The sequence below is a fragment of the Penaeus monodon genome, chromosome 14 (assembly GCF_015228065.2).
Source record: "Penaeus monodon isolate SGIC_2016 chromosome 14, NSTDA_Pmon_1, whole genome shotgun sequence".
Taxonomy (NCBI): Eukaryota; Metazoa; Arthropoda; class Malacostraca; order Decapoda; family Penaeidae; genus Penaeus; species Penaeus monodon.
Genome location: NC_051399.1, coordinates 25,254,010 through 25,265,858, shown reverse-complemented (window position 1 = coordinate 25,265,858; position 11,849 = coordinate 25,254,010). Strand labels below are relative to the sequence as shown.

At 42.9% G+C, this 11,849-nt stretch overlaps 1 protein-coding gene across 1 annotated transcript in view; it reads right to left on the bottom strand.

Moving 5' to 3' along the window:
- LOC119581012 (phosphoribosylformylglycinamidine synthase-like) overlaps positions 1 to 11,849 on the bottom strand; it is a 40,110-nt gene that overhangs the window by 11,132 nt on the left and 17,129 nt on the right.

The following is an 11,849-nucleotide window of genomic DNA, read 5'->3' as shown; positions in this document are numbered from 1 at the left end:
TTTTTTTGGTTTAAAAGACAAAAAATTTTAAGATTTTTTTTAAAAAGAAAAAAATTTTTTCCTTAAAAAAAAAAACCCCAAGGAAATAAAAACAGGTGGGTGGCAGTAAGTAATTGACCCCTTTTGTGATTAAGTATTTTTTTAGAGCTATCTGTGTCTAAAAAAAAAAAACTCACAGGGCGCAAATTTTGTATATACCCCCCCCTTGCTGCGGGTTAAAAAGTATTTATTTTTTTTATTTATTTATTAAAAATTTTCCCAAAAACTTTTAAAGGTCTTAGCAGCATTTTCAAAGTATAGCTAGGGGGGGTTTGGGGAAGTGAAGACCCCTTTTTTTCTTTTTTCCCTTCCTTTCTTCCTTCCTTTTTTTCCCCCCACAAGGCAATGTTTGTGGTTCCCAGAATGGTTAATTATTCAGATAAATGTGCTAGATTCAAAGGTCTATACATTATAGAAAAAAAGGGAAAAAATCAGTTAAGGATTAGGATAAATAACGAAAAGGGATGATTTTTAAAGGTAGAGGTGATCCCCTACACTGGGCCACAGTCTCCATCCCCGCCCCCCCCCCCCCCACGACAAAACGGTTAGGGATGGGGGGGGGGGTAAAAAATGGTTCCATTATTTTTTAAAAAATTACCTTTTCTTTTTCTTTTTCTATTTTGTAATGGGGGGGAAAATAGAAAAACCGTTTTTTGGGTTCAGATATGGGAACAGTAATGTGTGTTTTTGTATAGAGCAACCAAAGGGTTTGATTTTACTCATTATGATTATGTATGTTAAATTAACTGACTTCAGGGAACATTAAACAATAACAGCACCTCCCAGGTTAACCTAGGTTTAGTAAAACGCTGGGTTATTTACTCCCAGATTTTTTTGCATTCCCAAGAATACGTAAATAGGTTTGTTTTATTTCCCTTTTGATTTTTGCCTCTTATAGCTTTTACCCTGACGTGTGCAGTAATATGGCAACTGGAACTATCAGCAGGCTTGGAATGACCCAAGAGAAAACAGGAAGTTCAAAATGGTAAGCAAGGATTGGTTATGACCCCGAGGGTTAGTGAAAGGATTTTTTTTTTTTTGTTTATGTTCTGTAATTGCACACATTTTTACTGAAAAACTGTCCTCTATTTGATAAAGAAAAGGCATGTTTTTAAATTTCTAAAAAAGGTAACACAATGAAAAAAGATTCAGTTGAACATTTTTCCTTTTTCCGGTAAAAAAAATTTTAAACATACAGTTTATTTATGCTAAAAATTTGTAAAAATTTTTTCTTCAGGGAACTTTATACGTGTGTGGGCCCAGAACTCAAGAACTTAAAAATGGAAAATCCACACCCCGTGGGAAATGAACATTTCAGAAAATTTAAAAAATGCTGGAGTTTCCATAGGGGAAGACTATCCCAAACCTGTTGTTGTACCCAGAATGGGGACGCCATGATCACAAAATGGTAAATTTAGTTAATAGCATTCAGGAGATTTCTCCCTTGAAATTTTTGTTAAAAAAAAAGGGCTTTTAGCTATATATATCACAAAGCCAGTAAATTTCAAAAATACCCCAATTTAAAATTTTTGTATTTTAACCATTCCATAAAAAGAATGTTTATTTTCTCTCTAAAAAAATTAATGTTTTTTTTTTAGCAGTATTAGTTTTCATATAGCTTTTTTTTTTCCAGAAAAAACGCAACACAACAAGAAACAAAAGGCAACGGGATGCCACCAGGCCAGAAGCGGGGAAATAGTTTCTATTTCGGGGAAATAAAATAACTCGGATTTCTACTGTTTTTGTTTTTTTTAATATTTTATTTATTTTTTTTTTATTTTTTTTCTTGATATATTTGGTGTCCCTTTTTGTTTTTAACATAAAACCCCATCTTACCTTGTTTTTTTATTCTAAATGTAATGACTATTGTTTTTTATTTTTTAACATACCACACTTTAACCAAAAAAAAACACTTGATTCTCAACCAAAACTCCACATTTATCTCTTTATTTCTAAGTCTTCCCTTGATTCTTAGACCCTTCACTCATTTTAGCACTCCTTTATTTTGCTCCAACTTCTGCATTACTCCCTCCCCTTCCGTAAATGTCCCTCCCCATAGAATGAAACTTGCAGAAAACCTCTTGTACTTTAATTTACCCTTTAATGGATTCATGTTCCCTTGAAAATTTCTCTTCACAAACCTGCCAGCTTATATTGCCCAGTGCGTGAAAACGTTCAAAATCTAACCCATGTGCGTGGCTGTGTATTTACTAAGGCAGTCGGGTAGACCCTGTTGGTTTTATGAATGACCCTGTCTATAAAAGGGCAAAGGCCCAGCCCGCCCATAGGAAATTTAGGGCAGGTATATGTTCTCTGTGAGGAGGTATCGGTGGCCCCCAGGGAAAAAACAGAGAAAAAAGCCAAGAGGCGCCTACCTGCCCCTTAAAATTACACCCCCTGGACCCTATGCCCCCTTTAAAAAACAACACAAAGTTCACATCATGCAACAAAATTTGTGGGTTTCCCAACCCTATAAATAGATCATTTAAAAACAAAAAATCAGAGCAAAAGATTGAAAAAAAAACAATGTACAAAAGGTCATGAACGGAAAATCCGTGGGTCTCATAACGGTCGGTCCATTGTTAAAAAAACAGGTTTTTGGCAAAGGGAATGTTCTAATGTCCTTGTTTCAGCCCAAGGGCAATTGAAACGGGGAAATAACAACAAAAGCGAATTTGTCATTTCAAGACGCATGGAATTTAATGGGAAAATAACCAGAGAATTTCATGTCTGCCAGGGGAAATAATCTCTAGAACTTTTTAAATGATGGAGGGCAGGCACCCTTTAAGTGTGGCCCTCTTCAAAACCCTGACCTTGTTTTTTAAACTAAAACTTTACCCTAATTTCTCAAAGGGGGACAAGGAGCACGTGCTTGTCACAAGAACCCCCGCGATGCCGATACTGGCTCTCCCCCCATGAAACCTCAATGCATAAAAAGATTTTTGAAGGGAAGATGAATTAAAATTTTTCCAAAGTGCGCCAACTATTTATGTAAGAAAAGTAAACGGCCAAAAAAAAAGCAGGCAACTTTTCTCCCAAAAAAATCCTTCCCAGCCCCTCTCTTAATGAAAAAAGGGGGGAAATTTCCCCCACCTGCTGAGATCAACATGATGGCCCTGCAAAAAAAAAAAGCCATGGGATTGTCCACTGCACTAGCACCAACAGGGGTAAAAGTTCGATCAACTCTAACAAGCACTAGCTGCAACACCCACCTTAGCACCAACTCTAGTACCAACCCCAGTTCAGCCCTCACTGCAGCAGGACAAGCAAGACTTCAACAGTGAAATGAAAGATCTGCTACAAATGCTGCTCAAGCAGATGATGATGATGCAGTAACAGGTTCAAGAATCACAGATCCAGGAGAGGATGCTTGCGCTCCTCTTCGAGTAACGGCAGCCTCGACCTGCAGCGGGCCTTGGAAATGGTCAAGTAATAACTGACGGTTCCAAACAATATTGCTAAAAATGTATTTCCTGGAGCATTAACAGTTTGCAACGGTAACTCTCACAGTACCTCTACTCTGAAGATGATGGGGTGTGTTACTTTCAGGAAGCAAGAAAAGGTGCTTATTATACAAAAATCGTAGGCTACATAAGACAGACTTTTTGCTATCGCTAATCCCTCTACAAAAGGACTAGGTATTTACATAAAGAATAGCCTACTATTCCATCAAAAGTGATCGATGACGAACATGACAACGCATGTGCTGAATATCTAAGTGTTAAACTATATTTTGATGGTAAAAATCAAACAAAATGTATATAACCCACATGATTGTGAAGTGGTACCTAAACCTCCTGTAAGTATGATGCATAGTGATATTGTCTCACTGTTCGCTATCCTATCCCAGGATCTGAGGGGAAGATCATAGGCAAAACCAGCAAGGTTTATTTTGACCAAAATACTAGTGACCCCATACACCTATTACGCCCCTTCTTAAAGGCATTACTTCAGTGGCAAATCAGATTACAAACATCTGTATAATTGGCACACACTTCTAAGCACTACGAAAACCCTACCATTCTCAGTCAGTGATCACTGGATATTAAGTATAACCCTCCGTGAAAGGTTCAGAACCCGGTTCATATGGGTTAAAGACACCATACATCCATGGGAAAACGCAGGCCACAGAATACACCTTCAAGTAGGCATGCATTTTCTTGGTTTCTCCTGGGATCTACGTAGACAATGTTGCAAAAATATAATGAAACATACAACACCAGAGAAATCAGACCGCATTCAAATTCTTCCTAGGAAACATTTTCCAAAGACAAAGAAAGCGGAACAAGAAAATGTTTTTACCTATCTGTCAGAAACAACCCTGACCACTTCAGGTTTTGAAGTCACGCAGGCAAGACACTTACGGCATTCACAGTTTTGAAGAGAACACCGATTTCCAGTCCGTATTCCCACACAATGACGTTAATACACCTGACATGCCATGCAGTCCTTACCCTCCAGTATCCCCCCTCCTCTTGTGATATCGACTGACGGCATATTGAAGATACTAATGACACAGGACGCAAACACAGCTACTGGACCTGACCAAGCCCCTGTCCTTTAATCTTCACCCAATCACTTATTTCAAATTGGCACAAATACCGCCTCCTTTTTCAAAACTGGCGACCGCACAGACCCGATAAATTTCTCACATCGATCGTATGCAATATCTTTGAACACAACACACAACACCATGAATCACATTGACGCTCATCAGGCCAACAGTGAGAATCAGGTCAACATTAGAGCACCTACACACAATTAAACGCGTACTCCTGGTAATATATCTCGCACAAAAAATATATAAACTTGGACTTACTCGAGACACGAATACAAGCATACAGACGTACAGACCTGACACCGTACAAGACGGACGTGCAAGTCGGCGCTCCTGGGCAGCCAAGGCCGGCTATTGTCCTCACCTGTTTTTCTGGAATTTTTAGATTTTGATTTCACTTTGACAAGTACAAGTGCTGTGCAATGACTACTTAGTGATATTCAGTTAATTCTATAGTGTCGGTGTACATTCTAAGAAATTGAACTTTACTTGCGATACATCGGCCCCCACCTACTGCCTCGCCCCATTCCCTCTTTCTCTGGATTTGTGTTCCGCTGATTTCAAGTATGGTGCTTCTTCGGTACAACAGGAAAACATCATATTCTCTTAAATACAGTTGTGGATACCCAAACAGTGAAATGATACAAAGATTAAAGAATTTAGGCATTTTTCATGCCCTGGGTAGCAGAGGAGGCCGTCACACTCAACGGCGCATACCCATACTCCGGACAAGGTACAAGCAAAAGAAGGCCCAGCCAGTTAAACCCTACCGACATTTTGAAGTTCCCCAACTCTGGTACAGTTTCCCAAAGTTCCTCCTGTCTAATACCACATCCCTCAACAACAAAACAGACGAACTGCACACTATCATCACTCCTGAATCACCGGGAATTGTAGCCATCACAGAGGCGTGGCAGATCCAGGCTGATCCCATGGCTACGGCATCTTCCATCGCCTCCGCACAAACACACGTGGAGGAGGGGTCATCCTGTTGTCCCAAAACGACCTCTCGCCCACCCCCTTGGACGTAGAAGTTCCGGTTGACCTGGAAGTGTTGTGGGTGCGGGTCACCTAACCTCACCACCCTCGTCTCGCGCGTCCCTCATCTGCTGTGTGATTTACCACCACCCCACGAGCCCCCACCAAACAACTGCTACTCAGCCACCTGACCCACACCACTGCCCTTCTGCGTGTGCGATACCCGTCATGCAAGTTGATAATATGTGGTGATTTTAATGAAATAGACACCTTCGACCTGCAAAATGAGCTGCATCTGTCACAAGTAGTAAACTTTCCCACTTAAGAACAAAGAACCCTGGATTTGATCCTTACAGATTTACATGACTGGTACCAGCCTCTTCTACCATATTCTCCTGTCGGCCGCAGCAGACACGTATCAGTGTTATGGCGGAAAAGTCACTCAGTACACATCCATCGGGCCTGCCTTGGATCACGGGCCGCATCAAACGCCTCATTCAACAGAGAAATCAAGCCTTCCAGTCGCACAACATCACCGCCTACGAATCATTCCGCAACACAGTCATCAGGGAAATAAAAACAGCCAAGAAAACCTTCTACCACAACAAACTACAACACCTACAGCCCAGCCAATGGTACGGAAAAGTTTGGGAGCTGTGCGGCCTTGCAAATCGGCCGTGCACGTTTCCATGCACTAACAACCTTAGCTCTAGTGAAGCAGCAGAGGCTTCGCAGCTACCCACCCCTGGACATCACCCGCCTCCCCGCCCCTCCCCGCTCACTTGCTCCCACAGTCAGTCAGTCCCAGGTGCTTCAGAAGCTTGGAAATATCCGCGTCAAGAGAGCCACCACCTCCCTTGACCTGCCTATGCGCCTCATCAAGGAGTTCGCAATGGAACTTGCCACTCCTCTTACTTCCATAATAAACGCCTCACTGCAACAGTGCCCATCACAGTGGAACACAGACTTAAGGACCGCCATCGGGAAAACCCCAAGCCCCACCTCATTCAGCGAACTACGACCCATCGCCTTAACTCTGATGCCCAGCCTGCTGTGTGAAAGCTTTGTCACCGACTGGGCTTACCAGGACCTCGCGCCCAGCGTTGACACTCGACAGTTCGGCAACATGCCCTCCTCCTCCACTACACACTGCCTCGTTAGCTTCCTCGACTTCGTCCACGCCTACCTCGACAAGCACAAATCCTCCGTCACCAGTATCTTCATAGATTTCAAGAAAGCTTTCGACCTGGTGGACCACACTATGGTCATCTCAAAAGCAGCAGCTTCCACGGGAATCAGGGAGTGCCTCATCCCCTGGCTGGCAGACTTTCTCTACAACAGGCAACAGGCCTTGCGCGTGCAAGGTCAAGTTTCCAGCCTTCTGCCGCTCACGTGCAGAGTCCCCCAGGGGACTAGAATGGTCCCCCTGTGCTTCCTCGTCATGATTAACGACGTACTCCTGGACACCGAGTATCGTTGGAAATACGTGAATGACTCGACCATCGCAGCCGCCATTGACAATTCCTGCTGACTACTCCGCCAACCGGCGCGCCCTCGACAACCTCCTCTCCTGGAGCACCGCAAATCACGTCACCATCAATCGCCAGAAGTCAGTCGTGATGCAGTTCGACTTCTCCACCAACCCCGCCCCCTCGCCCATCCTCACGCTGGACGACCACTCGACGTAGTCCGTTCCACCAAGCTGCTCGGCGTCACCGTCGACGATAAGCTCTCCTGGACGCAGCACGTCAAAGACGTCGTGAAGTCTGCCTCGTACAGGCTTTACATGCTGCGTCGCCTCAAGTCCCTTGGCGTTCCACTCCCAGAGCTTCAGAATATCTACAGGCTATTCATACTCCCTAAATTGACCTACGCCTCCCCCGCCTGGTCCCCCTCCCTCACCACCACCCAGCTGCTAGAACTTTCAGAGGGTGCAGAAAAGGGCAGCCAAGATCATTCTCGGCCCTGTCTATACCAGCTATGACAGCGCCTTGGCTGCCCTAGGCCTCACCTCCCTCGCCACTCACTACACAATCTCACTCCAGCAGTTTGGCCTAAAATTGCTGTGCCATCCACCCCACCATGACCTGCTGCCCCCCGCCTCGCCGGGGCCTACGCGCCGCCAGCAAACTGGTGCCCATCAGGGCCCGCACTGACCGCTACCACCGACTCTAGTCCGACTCATCAACGAACACTAGTCCATATTTACTAGTCCAGATCCTAGCTCACCTGATTTTGTACTTGGCTTTTGTTGTTACAGATTGTTAGTTTACTTTGTTGTGTGTTGTTTATATGTCTATTTATATATAGTTTGTCTTTTTATCTGTACTTCTTTGTATATTTTCAGCTTCTGGCTGCATGAAAATCAATAAACCGATTTATTATTATCATCATTATCATTTACAAGAGCATTAACAAACAAAAATACCTACAAGCAGCATGTACACAACAGCAAGTTTGTTACATATCACACCAACAGTGACTTGCAAGTACTCATTCGTCCCACGACTGGAACAGGCTACCTCAATACATCACAGAAACAGGAACTTGCAACCTTCAGAGACAAATTAAACAGCTAATAAAACCAACACTGCGCAAACACAAATACCACCATTTCCACCCTACTCCTTTCTCACACCCTAGCAACCAACCATATATGCGTAATATGCGCTAGCTTAGCATCCTACGCATTAAAACAAAAACTGGGATTGAAGTAAAGATCCAAGTAACGAGTTTGTGCAATTTACTAGAGTTTATCATCAAACTGAGACATTCCCGTTTTCTGTATTAATAGTCGACTAGAAATGCATTCTTGTTAATGTAAAACCAACAAATATCTCACCACTGTAATAATGGTCTATAATGCACTACGAAATATTATTTAAAATGTTTTATCAAGAAAACTCAACAGTAGCACGACTCACACATTTGTAACATTCCAACTTTATTCATAAAACAACTATAACTCGCACATAAATTACGGTGTTCGTCAAATTATTTTCATATATAATTAATACCACATACAGGCGAGATTGTTGAACTACTTGCCTCCCGGGGAGTCAAGATTTGCCGGTCAAGGACTGAACGTAGACGGATTTAGCAAGCACAAGGCTAAAATAAATGAGTACATGACTTGGGTAAATGAAAGGATCTCTCATGAATAGCGATCGTTTGCTAACCTCTTTACATCCTACGTCCCATTGCAACAATCAATTAGGCCGAGTGTCTAAAACTACACAACATGGTCACTAATGCAATAGTGACAAAAATACACGTTTAATTATCTTCACAAGAAATAATTACAGTGACACTGATGATAATAAGATCTAAAAGACATTTAACTTTTGCACACTTCATTGCCCGAATGGAAATCGGCTGGGCAGATCTCCAGCCGACGGTAGAAATGCTAAAGACAGGCGCAGCAGCATGTGGATGTCAGGGAGCACCACAGGTAAGCCTCTTCTGTAAGGAGCCGAGGGAGTGGCTTTCTTCACTGCTGATCGAGACCTTTGCTGTTCCTGGTATGTGCATAGCATTGGCTCGCCGACAGGATTTTCATAGTAGTTGAATGTGTGCAACTGTATTGTCTCCAAGCATACCACAGTGATGTGTTCAGCTAATGTGTTTAGGCTCTTCTACCTGGTAAATGTCAAGAGTTGTACACTAGTGTTTGACGAAGTGCTTAATACCATTCCTGATGATACAATATTGCCTCAAGCAAGCCAGATTTTGATAAAGCAGCAGCTACTGTCTTGGCTATCCCTAAGGCATGGCCATAATCAATGCACTAAAGATCCGAGGTGGAATGATATCTAGAAGTTCACATTCAGTATATCCAAGACACACACGTAGGGCAGCGAATGAACAACAAGTGCACATTCCAGGGCAGTTCCCATACATCCAGTGTAACATGACAAAAAAGGCAAGACCTTCTGCAGACTAATAACTATCTCGAAGGACGACACTGCAGCTTCGCCCACAATTTCCCTGTACACCCGATTTGCTGTTGCTGGCTTCAAAATTGCAATCGGAATAGCACAAGATATCCATTAACAGGGAGCACCATCTTGCAGGCAGGAAAGGACCAACGAGCAGGAAGATATGCCAGCGGATCAGTAAGAAGTTGAAAACAGTCAATGGTGTTTTTGTTGGAATACACGTCTTGACCACTGTAGCCAAAGTGATAGCCATCAACATTCTGGCCTAGAGCCATCAACATTCTGGCCTAGAGCCATCAACATTCTGGCCTAGAGGCCATCAACATTCTGGCCTAGAGCCATCAACATTCTGGCCTAGAGCCATCAACATTCTGGCCTAGAGGCATCAACATTCTGGCCTAGAGCCATCAACATTCTGGCCTAGAGCCAGCAACATTCTGGCCTAGAGCCATCAACATTCTGGCCTAGAGGCATCAACATTTTGGCTTGAACAGAATTAAGTCTGTTTTACACTATATAACAACATAATGATGTAATATACTGTAAGCATCTATCATTCTGGCACCGAAATCATCTCTATTGTTTCCTTTTTTAGTATCATTCAAAGGGAAGCACTAGCATCTTTGTTTTTATATTTATAATTTATTAAATAAAATACCGTCTTCGAGAAATGACAAAAGTCGTTTTTTTATTTAGTTATTTTTCTTTTAACGAAAATGTAGCATTTTAGAAAATTTACTCTAAATGCAAGACCGATATAGACATAAACGGGACAGGCAGATTGACTATTTTCAAATCAGTGAGACGCGTCCTTGAAAATTGGCAAACGGCTCTAAAATAACCAACTACACGTTCTTTATCACGAACACATACAGTTATTCCTACACCCATAATAGTGTCATTTCACTGCTTGCACCGAACCCCTCCCACATCCCTACTAAGCAATGTTATTTAGCTTCATGTTATTCACACACAACAAATGCACAAAAACAGACATCAGTACACACGCGCGAGACGGAGATAGTGCGAGTACATCTAGTGCGTCAAGCAATAGACCTAACCAACACCAACGGAGCAGGCGATATTAGTCGTTTTGTGTACGTTCTTCAAGGTCTAATATTGTGTTCTCTTTGTGGACGTCATCTGTCTGCCTTCACTGAGCCTTACGTGGTGACACCCCAATGTGTCAAAGGTTTTACTTATTACGAGAAATCATTACGAGTTTTATATAAAAACAAAAGGAAAATAAACAAAAAGCAACGAAACTAAATCGTGTGTTAGTCATATCACCACCACAGCGTCTCCCCGAAAAAGAATTAACAGAAAAATCGTTCACATTTCCAAGAAAGCAACACAATACGGAAACCGGACACCCCAGCGGCGCGTAACTCTTCACTGGGCGTGCAAGACGAACTAATTGAACTAATTCATGGGCACCACGTGCATCACGAATGCATCTTGTGCCGAGTACACACTGAAAATTGAAGTGAGGAAAAGATGAAGGGAGAGGGATTGATATTAATACCAATATAAACAGTTACGTGCGTGGGGCAATGTGGGGATAATGGGCAACAGTTACGTAATCAAGTCATATACAAAAAAACGGAGGAAGATGTCAAGTAAGCTGACGAAACCAGCACATTCAGATGCATAATAACAGCCCTCCATGATAATACAGCTGATTTACAGTAATAAATAATACCTCAAAATTGTATAACATGGCCGGCAAAACCGTTCGTATGAACAGTACCGTATATACTCTAAAATCTTGCGTGTGCCACAGATAGCACATATAAATAGTAATGGGCATGTCGTAAACAACCAAAGAGTACGCAAGGAGGAGACACGTACATATACACAGTGCACAATGTAATCTTAGTGCTTAATACATTATACACAAACAGTACAAACCACATCCTACACTACCCTTATCAGCCCTTCAGAAACAGGAACAAAACTAAAACCCCGAGGTACTAACGCCCTATTCAAAAGTCCTACGTAGTTCCTTTCACCCATCTGCAAAAGCGGCGACGGAACCCAGCCAGCATATCGGGAAAGGCGTCGAGACGAGAGGAAAAGGCTGAAGCTGCCGTTCCGGGGAAGGAGGAGGTAGGAAGGGAGTGAGAGGGAGAGGGAGAAGGAGGTAGGAAGGGAGTGAGAGGGAGAGGGAGAAGAGGTAGGAAGGGAGTGAAGGGAGAGAGAAGGAGGAAGGAGGAGAGGAGAGGGAGGAGGTAGGAAGGGAGGAGAGGGAGAAGGGAGTAGAGAGGAGGAAAGGTAGGAAGGAGGAGAGGGAGAGAAGGAAGGTAGAAGGGAGTGAGAGGGAGGGAGAGGTAGAG